At 36.3% G+C, this 12,586-nt stretch overlaps 1 protein-coding gene across 1 annotated transcript in view; it reads right to left on the minus strand.

Moving 5' to 3' along the window:
* Positions 1-12,586, minus strand: part of GALNTL6 (polypeptide N-acetylgalactosaminyltransferase like 6) — a 1,282,336-nt gene that overhangs the window by 1,172,121 nt on the left and 97,629 nt on the right. The gene's annotated exons all lie outside the window — the stretch shown is intronic.

Below are 12,586 nucleotides of genomic sequence, written 5' to 3' on the forward strand. Positions count from 1 at the left end.
CGGGAGAGGCCACAAAAGAGGGAGGCCCGCATACCACAAAAAAAAAAAAAAAAAAAAAAAAAAAAATGTCTAAATAACAATTTTATGGTGGTAATTAAAGAAAATCATGCAGACTTTCTGTAGTTTGACAACTTTATGTGCTTAAAAAAGAGACAGTTGAATAAAAGGATATTCCTTTTGGTTCTGAGAGTCTATTATTCAACTTGTTCACACTTCTGTGTTATTGTCAATCTATTATAATAAGTTCATTTCCACAGAAGTGATCCTGAAATCTACAAATATGTCACCAGCATTCCAAAAATTTACGAAGGACTACTCAGAAGCACATAAGGCAATATCAAAGTCATCAATACAAGTGTAAAGGTATCTACAATTTTCATCTGGGCAACAAATGAAACAAGAAAACTCCCTGAAAAATATCCATGAGACACGTAGCTCCGTTAACATTTGCAACCAAAGAACGGTCCCCAAAATGAATATATATAAACATAAATATCAAGATTAATTCTGCAGAAAAAAAATTTCCTACTTTTAATTATTTCTTTGTAAGAAATACATGTCAGCAAAGTGTGATGGGAAACTAAAGGGGCTAGTGAAGGCACATGACATGATGCTAACATAAGAAAACAAGGAAAAAGAGAACTCAAGGAAGTAAGGTGAGTGACCATAGCAGAGACGGTGATAAAGGTCAGATCTGCATTCCCAATCTTTAGTTAGGACACCCCATGGTGGGCCATACAGTCATGGACAGAGGACCTCAAATCTATATTTTATTTTTAAACTAAATAACACATTCTTCCACAGATAAATTCTTCTATTTACAAACGTATGGAGTGCCTTTTATCATTAACAAATTGTTTTCCTAACTACCACAGATGACTGCAAAGGTTCTTTGTTGTCTGCAACTCTATATATCAATTATATTTTCAATTCAAATAATTTATCTGCACCACCTACACACTGCATAACCTTGATCATGCCACTTAACGTCTCATCATCTCAGTTTCCTCTTCTCTAAAATGAGAATAAGAGCAGTCTCTAATATTATCTACTACATCAGATTGTTTTTGAAGGTCAAATGAAATAGTGCATGTAAAGAACTTAAAATAATGCTTGCAACATAGTAATAAACACTAGCTTTTGATCTTTCTTCCTATTAAAGAATTTTGAGTGAGGGAGTGAAATCTTTCTATGCTCCAGGAAGAATATTTTGGCCATAGGCTATAAGAAGTCTTAGTGAAATGAAATAAAAAGAACAAAATGAATTTGGTAACTAAGGAGATTACTTTTGGCTTCACAGAGAAGGTTTCAGTTGAGAGGTAAAGAGAAATCCAACTGTCAAAGAAACAACTACAAATAAAACCAACTGCGACTTCTTAAGGGAGAAAATAGTTTCTGGAATATGTAACCATTTCAAATAATACTGATTTTAAATGAAAATGGATTCACAAATGGTTGGACATTTCTGTGAGAGACTGAACATTGATGGCTATTCAGAAAAGCACACATAACACGCTAACAACAAAATATCCGAAAAATATAGAGAAAACAATCTGATTTACAATAATATCAAAAGCAATACAATATTTAGGAATAAGTTTAACCAAGGACGAGAAAGATCTGTAAAATGAAAAGTACAAGACTTTGATGAAAGAAATTGAAGAAGATACAAAGAAATGGAGAGATATTCTGTGTTCAAGGATCAGAAGAATTAATATTGTTTAAATTTCCATACTACTCAAAGTCATGTACAAATTCAATGCAATCTCTATCAAGATTCCAATGGCATTTTTCACAAAAATAGAAAAAAATCCTAAAGTTTGTGTAGAAATACAAAAGACCCCAAATAGCCAAAGCAATCCTGAGAAAGAACAAGGGCTGGAAGGATCACACTTCCTGAATTCAAAGTACACTGCAAAGACATAGTAATAAAAACAGTACGGTACTGGCATAGAAATAGACACACAGACCAATGGAGCAGAACTGAGAGCCCAGAAACAAACCCCCACATATAAGGTTAAACTAATATCTGACAAGGGAGCCAAAAATACTCAATGGGAAAGGACAGTCTTCAATAAATGGTGTTGGGAAAACTGGGTAACCACATGCACAATGCAGAAATTGGGCTCCCATCTCACACTATTCACAAATTAACACAACACAACAAGATGAATTAAAGACTAAACATAAGACCTGAAACTTAAGACCCCCTAGAAGAGAACATAAAGAAAACACTCATTGACATTAGTCTTGGCAACAATTTTTTGTATATGCCAACAGAAGCACAAGCAACAAAAGCAAAAACAAATGGGACTTAATCAAAATGAAAAGTTTCTGCACAGCAAAAGAAGCAATTGACAAAATTAAAAGGCAACCTGCTGCTGAAGGGAAGAAAATATTTGCAAACCAAGTATCCAATGAGGGGATAATATCATATATATACATATATATAAAGAACTATAACAACTCAATAACCAAAAAATCAACAATTCAATTTAAAAATAGGCAGAGAAACTGAAGAGATATTTTTCCAAAGATGACCTAGAGATGGCCAACAGGTACATAAAAAGATGCTCCACATCCCTAATCATCAGGGAAATGCAAATCAAAACCACAGTGAGATATCACCTCACTCCTGTTTGAATGGCTATCATCCCATCCATAAGACAAGAAAGAATGTGTTGGCAAGGATGTGGAGAAAAGGAAACTCTTGTGCATTGTTGGTGGGAATGTAAATTGATAATGGAATATTACTCAGCCATGAGAAATACGGAAGGACAACCTACCATTTGCAATGACACTGGATGGACCTTGTGGGTATTATACTGAGACAAGTCAAACAAAGAAAGACAGATACCATATGTGACCACTTATATGTGGAACCTAAAAAAAGTCAAACTCATAAAACAGGGTAGAATGGTGTTTCCAGGGGCTGGGGGGGTGGGTCAAATAGGGAGATGTTGGAAAGGTACAAACTTCCAGTTAGAAAATGAATAATTCTGGAGATCTGATGCACAGCATAGTGATTTTAGTCCACACTACTATATTATCCACTTCAAAGTTGCTAAGAAACTTGAGAATAATTGTTTTTATCCCACAGAAGAAATGATAATTGTGGGACACCATGGAGGTGTTAGCTAACACTATGGTGGTGATCATATTGCAATATATAAATGTATCAAATCAACAAACTGTACACCTTAAACTTACACAATGTTATATGTCAATTGTTTCTCAGAAAAAGAAAAGAAAAGCACATATATATTGACAAGTATCTGTTAAACCCTCAAAGAAACCTGTCACCATCCTTTATTTTAGGAAAACAAACTTAGGTCAAAGTGGTAAGAATGGGGCTTCCCTGATGGTGCAGTGGTTGAGAATCCGCCTGCCGATGCGGGGTACATGGGTTCGTGCCCCGGTCCGGGAAGATCCCACATGCCGCGGAGCGGCTGGGCCCGTGAGCCATAGCGGCTGAGCCTGCGTGTCCGGAGCCTGTGCTCCGCAACGGGAGAAGCCACAACAGAGAGAGGCCCGCATACCGCAAAACAAAACAAAACAAACAAACAAAAACCCAACAACAACAAAAAATAATAATTCATTTCCATGAGTCCCATTATTTTCATAAAAGAAATATATAATCATGGTTTAAAAATTAAGGATATACAGGAAAGAAAATGTTAACAACAAAAGGAAAAAAATCCCTCATAAATCCATCACCCAGAGGTAACCACTGTCATATTTCCTGACTCTTTCACCATGTTACTATTCTTTAATAAAAATGGAATTATGCTTCTTTATAACATGCTTTTACAAATTAGCATGTGGGAAAGTCTCTGCACATCAATAAACATTCTCTGCTTTTATAACAAAACAAAACAAAAGTGGTAAGAATGTACCACCAATAACTGGAAGAAGAGATTTTAAGGTACTCACTATCTTCTGGGATAGGCAAGTCACTGAAATAAATGAATCAGGTGAGCGAGACACAAGGAATAGTGGGCACGTCCCCTCAAAATAACTTAAATGTATTTTACACTGGATCTTAGCTGAAAGGCCGAGAAGCGATGAACTGAAATGTATTTTAAAAATTTATTAAAGTACAAGACAGTTTAGAAGGAGGACACATCTAGGGTGAAACTCAACCTGTGGGACTGACAGTCAGCATTCTAGGACTGATTCCAAAACTAACGCTTTTGCAAATTGGTAAATTACGTTGCCAATTTACTCTCAGGACTAATGTCACAGTCCATTCCTTGAAGCTCCTTCTACAGCAGACCTACTACTGAAACATAGTTTTATTTCCTGTAGTCTCTCGCATCCACATATTCGTCCTAGTTTGAGTAAAAGTGAGTGGAAGGTCAGGTTAAGTACACTATAAATAATAATCAAAATGGGAGGATGTGAGGAAGTGGCAAAGAGAGACAGCTGTAGTCAAATTTCCATAGTCATTGTATTTGAATCTATGAAAATAACATTAAATTTGTTTATTGAGGCTCAGCAAAAATTCCAAGGAGATAGATATTTAACATATTCCAGGAAAAGAGATAAAGAAAAGTCAAATGAAATAAAAAAGGGAAAAAAAAAGCCAACAGATGGTATCAAGAGAACAAGAGGGTAAAATAAAAGAGATCAGGGAAAGTAATTTTCAAAGGTCAGATTTATATTGTTAGGAATTTGTTACCCAGAGAAAGAAAGCAATTACAGAAAGCATTTGCATGTATTAGTTCCTGCTCCACATATGGACCTAGTGAATGTGATTATCTATAATACTAAAGGAACACACTTCATTTTATTTTTATATTTTTGCCTTAATTTAGTGCAGCTACTCACTTCTAGAATGAAACCATGAAGCTTTTTGCATCAGACAAGTAGAAACTGGAACAAAACAGACCACTAATAAGTATGGCAACATGAAGCTAACTTTCTTGACCTCTTTAGCAAGAGAGAAGCCAGGAAAGAGAAGCACTGTTCATAAGGGAAAAGTGTTTTTCTAACTTCCTTAAGCATCTATATAACATATATACATCTCAACCTACCAGCTCATAGAACATCTTCCACAGGGTTTGGACCTTCCTCCTAGATGCACAAAAAGCTCTCATTTGATGGATGCCCAAGGGGAGGGAGAAGGACAGAAAGGAAATGGACAGGAGATCCTACTCTCCACCAAGGAATATGAGGGGAACAGGAGTTAGGGTCCTGGGAGGAGCCATGAGAACTGATCTCTCGCAAATTCACTTTGCTGTGTGTGTTGTGTATGTGTGTGTGTGTAGATACACTTTTAACCTACATTTAAGAGCAATTCCTATATTTCATTTTTATTAGTTCCTCTACCTGATTTTCAGGACTTGTCAGTGTCTGGGACTACAGTGTCGTCCCTCTGCTGTTTTCAGTCTCCCCTAACAAAAACACGTTCATTCCTGAATCTCTGGTTTCATTCCTCTGTCTAGAAGGCTCTTTCTTCTCATTGTCACCTCGTCGAATGCAACAGTCTTTGGTGCACAGCTTTCAGGTTAGTATTTTCACCCATTTTGCTCTAATCAATGCAATCCCCGTTGATCTCTGTTTCTTTTGATAAGAGTCTAGTGTGTAAACTACAAAGGTATCTAACAACCTACTGCCTTGTGTTATTTGTAACTGCAGTTAAGTAACTTCCTAAATCAATTGTAAACTCTTCACATACAGAAGTTAGAGAGCGTGCCTTTGTATTTGTTAACCTAACGTAAGGAAAAGCACTCAATCTGTGAAATTTTATGGCTATAACTCATTAAATTCCTTGACCTTGTTATTAGAAAGGAGTGTTATCAATTTGCAAATGAGGAATGGGTACCTCTCATCCATATACACAATAACGCGTATTTCCTTTTTTTTTTTTTAACATGTTCAGATTATTTAACACATGAAATTTCTCATTTCAAATGGTCTGTGTGAAAGCGCTGGGATAAGAAACTATTTTTCTTCTGTTTATAATTATTGTCTAGGTAAATAATTTATAGATGGCGTTAATGAGATGAATGCATTTTATTCTGTCTCCTGATGGAGGAAAACTGTAAAGTAATGTCGATTGTTTACAACTGTTAACAACTCTAAAGCCATTGGACAGTCCTTACATGCTCAGTCTGAGTCATTTTATACACAACAGAACTAGTCTGGCTTGTTCATGTTATGTACTTCAGATGAAAAAAAAAGTAAGAACAAGAGCTTTTTTTTTGTTGACCTCTAAATCTGGATTATTATTGTTATTTTAACATCTTTATTGGAGTATAATTGCTTTACAATGGTGTTCGTTTCTGCTTTATAACAAAGTGAATCAGTTATACATATACATATATCCCCATACCTCCTTCTTCTTGTGTCTCCCTTCCACCCTCATTATCTGCTTCCCACTAGCTATCGATTTTACATTTGGTAGTGTATATATGTCCATGCCACTCTCTCACTTCGTCCCAGTTTACCCTTCCCCCTCCCCATATTCTCAAGTCCATTCTCTACGTCTGTGTCTTTATTCTTGTCCTGCCCCTAGGGTTCTTCAGAACCACTTTTTTTTCTTTTTTTAGATTCCATATATATGTGTTAGTATACGGTATTTGTTTTTCTCTTTCTGACTTACTTCACTCTGTATGACAGACTCTAGGTCCATCCACCTCACTACAAGTAACTCAATTTCATTTCTTTTTATGGCTGAGTAATATTCCATTGTATATATGTGCCACATCTTCTTTAAGGAACAAATGCTTTAATTTTCAGCTTAGTCAGGGCACATTTGACAACCTGGTCCATATGAACTTAAAAGTATATTGTAATAATACTGCTAAGTTTGACAAAGGCACTTTGAGTTGTTGTTAGTTTTTCTTTTATTAGGCAACAAATGTGACTATTATTTTCTCCCTGGGAGAAAAAAACATGATTGTTGTTTTTCTCTCTACTTTTTATTGGTTATTTCTTACGCTAACCCTTTATTTCTCTTTATTTGGGTTCTGGATAACCTGTTCTGTAGAGACTGACCTCTCATTTCTTCTTTGTCCTTTCCAATTCTACTTTCATCGGAATCTCTTCCCACTCTGTATTTTGTCATCCTCCTCGTCTTGTTATTTTGTGCCTGCTTCAGCATCACACACAATTGTTCTCACTGTTCCATTTAATTGGCTCACCTATCCTTTAGGTGACTTATTCTCAGGTCTCTGTGTTAGTTAACATCCTTCCTCCCAAGCATTCCTTAACATGTAATGATACAGTGGGAAGCAGAATAAGGAAACAGACACCTGACTCAGAAGGCGTGAAGACAGGTGTGTGATAATTCTCAGGCTTCAAACACCGAGTGCATCACTGTTTCAGGGAGCAACAAACAAAAACTATGGTTTAGGGTACATTACTGGCTGTCCTCAGACCAACTTAGAGGAGGCATCTGGTTATTCGTAACCCTGTGTTAGTACAGTAACAAACTGGTTAACACAGAGGCCAGAGAGAAGAGACTGAACAATAAAGGTTCACAGTCAGAAACACAAAGTCCAAAGACCCAAGATAATCAAGGGAAATATCAATGAGAAGATGTTTCCACCCTTAGATCAAAACTAAATGAAGCATCCAAGCCTTTCTTTTGTATAATTTTTGCCCTAGATGTAAGGCATTCAACCTTTGAGGATGGCTTTGGAAAGTGACACTGATTCGTTTCTACAAGAGCAAGTTCTACATAAATGCCACCCCCCCGAAAAGAACAGAAAGAAGTAACCTTTGCTAAGTATCACTATGGGATTAAAAAGAAATAGGGTACACTAATATTTCTTCAGGATGAAATAACACTTGCCACAAACAAAATACTTGACAAAACATTTGTCTGAAAATAATACCCTCTCCCATGCAAAGTTGAGGTTTTGGGTAAAATGTGTTATTGTCTCCTGGCTGTCAGAGCTTGAGTTCTTACATTCTATTATACATGTTATTGACTGAAGTAGATGAAATTGTTTTTAAAAAGCATCGCTGAGATATCCTGAGATTGAAACCAATCTTTAAGACAGATAACTTGTCTGTGTTGTCTCATCAACTTGTGGGTTCTGTGATAACAGGAAGCCCAATTTATAAAAGTTTGTTTCCTTGTGAATATTAGGTGCTTAAATGTTTACTGAATAAACTGATAAACTAATTATGCTCAAGTGTGTTATAACAGTAGTTGATATTCCATCTCTAATTTATAACTTATGGATGTATTATGTAATTATGTTCAAGGCTATTTTAATATTAATTTGAGCTGTCATGCCATTATTAATATTTTATTTTTTAGAGGTATTTATATAGGACATACAGACAACATGTACAAAGTTGTAGAAAAAGCACAGTTGTGAGAATCAGAACACAGTTTTATATCCCAGATCTACTTTTAAAAAATTCTGCAATCTTGGGCAAACAACTATTTTTACTTCAGTTTTTTGTAAGAAAATTAAGGTAATTGATACCTATCTCAAAGGCCATTTTGAGATCTAAAAATGAGATAATATACATACAAGCTCCTGGCTTAGTGTAGGCATATAATAATTCTCAATAAGTATTAGATTTGTTAATGGCTCCCTGTCCTAAAATTCTCTTCATGAGTCATTAGCCATTTTTTTAATGTATTTGAATCTACAATATTATAAAAGCAAGCAGAGACATAAACTAGAAAATATTTTTATATTGATAGTAATCTTGCAATACAAAAAATAATCTATTATAACATATATGTGAGTATAAAGGTTCTTTTTTTATATTATTGGTGCCAAAAAGCTAGGACTATTTAAATTAAGACAAAGGATTTTATGCTCAAAGAACTCCAAATTGTGAAATTTGAAAATAGAAGGTAGACAAAGCAATGGAATGTGTAAAGAGCGTGGAAACAGCAGACTGCCTTTGAAGTTCTATAATTGTTAGCATCTTGGCATAAAATCAACACAACATTAAAGAAACCGTTAAAACAAAAGCAACTAAATACAATAAATCCTCATTACACAATGCTATCAGGTGATCATCTATCCCATCTTACTCAGGATTCTCCAGGTTTACAATGGTGCCCCAGCATAATCATAACTGGTATCCTCTTTCACTCTGAAAGTGCCCTGGTTTGGATGATAAATAGTTTTTCACCTAGACATAACATAGTTTAGAATCATAACCTAGCAGCAAAAACACAAGTGACTGACACTATATATTGAGCTTATAGTGCACACCTTAGTCCTACACCAAACAGCAGTCAAGAGTTATAAATATTTCTACGGTATGTCACTGTTTCACATGTAAAGGTGTTTATAAACAGAATAATGCTTAATGTGATCGGTATCATACGAATGCAAAAAGATAAAGGCAGTGGATTCGAACATTTCATTTTGCGACCCAGGTAGACGAGTCTCATGTTGTTTGCTCGTCTCATCTTACAATATCTAATTTGTAGTAGTTTAATTAGTGCATTTCCAACATCAAAAAGTTGTATGCAAAATGAAACTGGTGTTTAATCACTAGTTTGTCCTCTTTTAAAATTAGTTCTGCCTGCCTGATTCATTATCCTCTGCTCGTTATAAAGAAGAAGAGGTCAAGCAGTTGGGTTTGTAGAAAAGCATCACTAATAACATAGTACTTAAAAGGCAGCCAAACTTAGTTAAGACTTAGTGGCTTATCCTGATTATTTCACTTGAGTGATATGGTGTGTAATTCTAAGCATCTTTGCTTCTACTTTATGCACAGAGGTAAAAAAGGAAAAGCAAAACCAAACATGTATTAACTATGCCCTGATTCTGAGAAGGAGAGAGTATCAGTGGAGGGTCTGCCAGCTAGAGCTGTACCCTGTCTGTGAAGTTCTGGCATCACTTGTGGTTCATGCCTGACATACTCCGAGCTTCCCTTCACATCACGTGGCAGCTGACACATGGTATAAAATGCAATATGTTCTGTCCCCACACGATATTCTGCAGGAGGCCACTTCTTCCAATGGCATTTATGACAGTGCTGCTTCTCTGTTTAGAAGGAAAACTGAGGAGGAATTGGGAGATTGGGGTTGACACTATTGATACTATGTATAACACAGATAACTAATGAGAACCTACTGGACAGCCGGGGGAACTCTACTTAATGCATTGTGGTGACCTGAATGGGAAGGAAATCCAAAAAAGAGGGGATCGATGTATACGTACAGCTGATTCACTTTGCTGTACAGTAGAAACTAACACAACATTGTAAAGCAACTAGACTCCAATAAAAATTAATTAAAATAATAAAAATAAAAGATACACCTAAAAAAAAAGAAGGAAAACTGCAAAGGCCAATTTTATTTTTATCTTGATTATCAATGAAAGATGTAACTCGTAGATTCTCTTAGAGAGTTTCCCTGGAATCTTGGGTCCACAGCAAGCTCACGAATCCCCGGGAGAAATGGCAAAGGAAAATGGCCTGAATGAAAACTAACCTCTTTGAACAGCAGCACTGAATTTTTGAAAGTGGAGAAATAGAGGTAGTTCCATCTGAGGTGGCAACTACGTTCGATGCCAAGAAAGAATCTCAGCCTGCGGAGGGCAATGCAGTGGCTCAGTGGGACGATGAGAATTAGGGCCAGCAGAGCAGGCAGAGAAAGTCATCTGGGGACTTCCCTGGCGGTCCAGTGCTTAAGACTGAGTTCCACTGCAGGGGCGGTGGCTTCAAGCCCTGGTTGGAGAACTAAGATCACACATGTTGCGTGGTGCAGTAGATAGATGGACAGACAAGACAGATAGATAAAAAATAATAATAATTAAAAAAAAGGAAAGAGTCATCCAGGGGGGCCAAGACTGCATGCCCCGGAGGACTGACGTGAAACGGGGGAGACTGGGTACTATGTTGAATGACCATTCCAAATTGGGTTGAGACTTGGAATCATATCAAATAATAATCATCATGCAAGCTCTTGGTGTCTCCCAGGCTACCGGGTCTGAGGAAATATGCAATTCACCAAAGTAATCCTCTGCTTGCTGAACAAAATCTGCTTATCGATACCAGATGTTAACAAGGAAAGTTCTTATTTACGCCTCTGGAAATGCATGCTGGCTTTCATTAAGTTAAACAGTTTTAACTAAAAATGTTACGTGAGTGGACTCTGTGAGGTGATTGTTTTTCCAGTAATAAATGGCTCTGCCATAGTTTCAAGTTAGACGACCACTGGCCACTTGACTTTCTTGGAGTTTGATCTCTTGTTTCTGTATTTTACTAACTTTATTGGTTGAAACATTACTTCAACTATTAAGACTCTGCATCCTACCAATATAAAGAAGTCTGTGATAATGCCAAAAGAAATCATTAAATTACCAAGTTAATTCAGACTAATGTAGACGAGACATACTATTCACCTTATATTTCAATGCACAGTATCCGTTTAGATTTTAATAGGTTTATTTAATTCTATGTTCTATTTTGCCTCCATGTAACTTCAGTACAGCTCCAGAAATAACCACATTATCTAACAATTCACTAAGAATTTATATGCAATTGGTTTTGAGACATTTCTCTGCAACATCAAACTGACTGAGATAATCAAAATATCAAAATCTGTTCCACAGCACAAGAGTTATCAACAAACCTCAATGTCTACTTTTAAAATGACTAACAGAATCCACAGGCTTTGCCAAGAAGTCTTTGATTAATCAGAAAATCAAAAAGATTTTTGGAACCTACTGTTTCCCATTTATATATATGTATATGCATATATATATATAACTATATATCTATCTCCTATAATAAAATTAGGGTTATGTTAATTTCTTCTCAAATATACTGAAACATAACTTTATTCTTCTGCTCTTGATTTGTCTCAATACTCGAGTTTTTTGGATAACTCATTGTTGCCCAAATATACACCATGGTTTCAGAACCCTGAATTTTTGTCCATTATCTTCTCATCTTTATAAAAAAAAATGGTACCTATCCCTAAAGGCTCATATTAAAAACAATCTTCTCCATAAAACCTTTCTTGTTTATCCTATGCAGATGTGATTCTCCTTCCTTTGAACCCACCTACTATTTCATGTGTACCTTTTCTGATCTCTTACATGTTTGGTCTTTACATTATATTAGATGCATGCCTGGATTCAAACCAACTTCCACACTTCACAGCTGTATGAAATGAGACACTTCATTTCATCTTCCCAGGGGATAGTTTCTTTACCTGTAACAGAGCTTAAAAAATATCTTTCAGCAGGGCTATGCTAAGGAACCGAGAGGAAATGTCTTTGGGACACTGTAGATGTTTGATAACTAAGCTTGCTTTTCCCCCTTTCTCCAATCTCACTAAAGGATGGATTCTTTTTTTTAACATCTTTATTGGAGTATAACTGCTTTACAATGGTGTGTTAGTTTCTGCTGTATAACAAAGTGAATCAGCTACACATATACATATATCCCTATATCCCCTCCCTCGTGCATCTCCCTCCCACCTTCCTTTTCCCACCCCTCTAGGTGGTCACAAAGCACCGAGCTGATCTCCCTGTGCTATGCAGCTGCTTCCCACTAGCTATGCATTTTACATTTGGTAGTGTATATATGTCCATGCCACTCTCTCACTTCGTCCCAGATTACCCTTCCCCCTCCCTGTGTCCTCAAG

The sequence above is a fragment of the Physeter macrocephalus genome, chromosome 9 (genome assembly GCF_002837175.3).
Source record: "Physeter macrocephalus isolate SW-GA chromosome 9, ASM283717v5, whole genome shotgun sequence".
Taxonomy (NCBI): Eukaryota; Metazoa; Chordata; class Mammalia; order Artiodactyla; family Physeteridae; genus Physeter; species Physeter macrocephalus.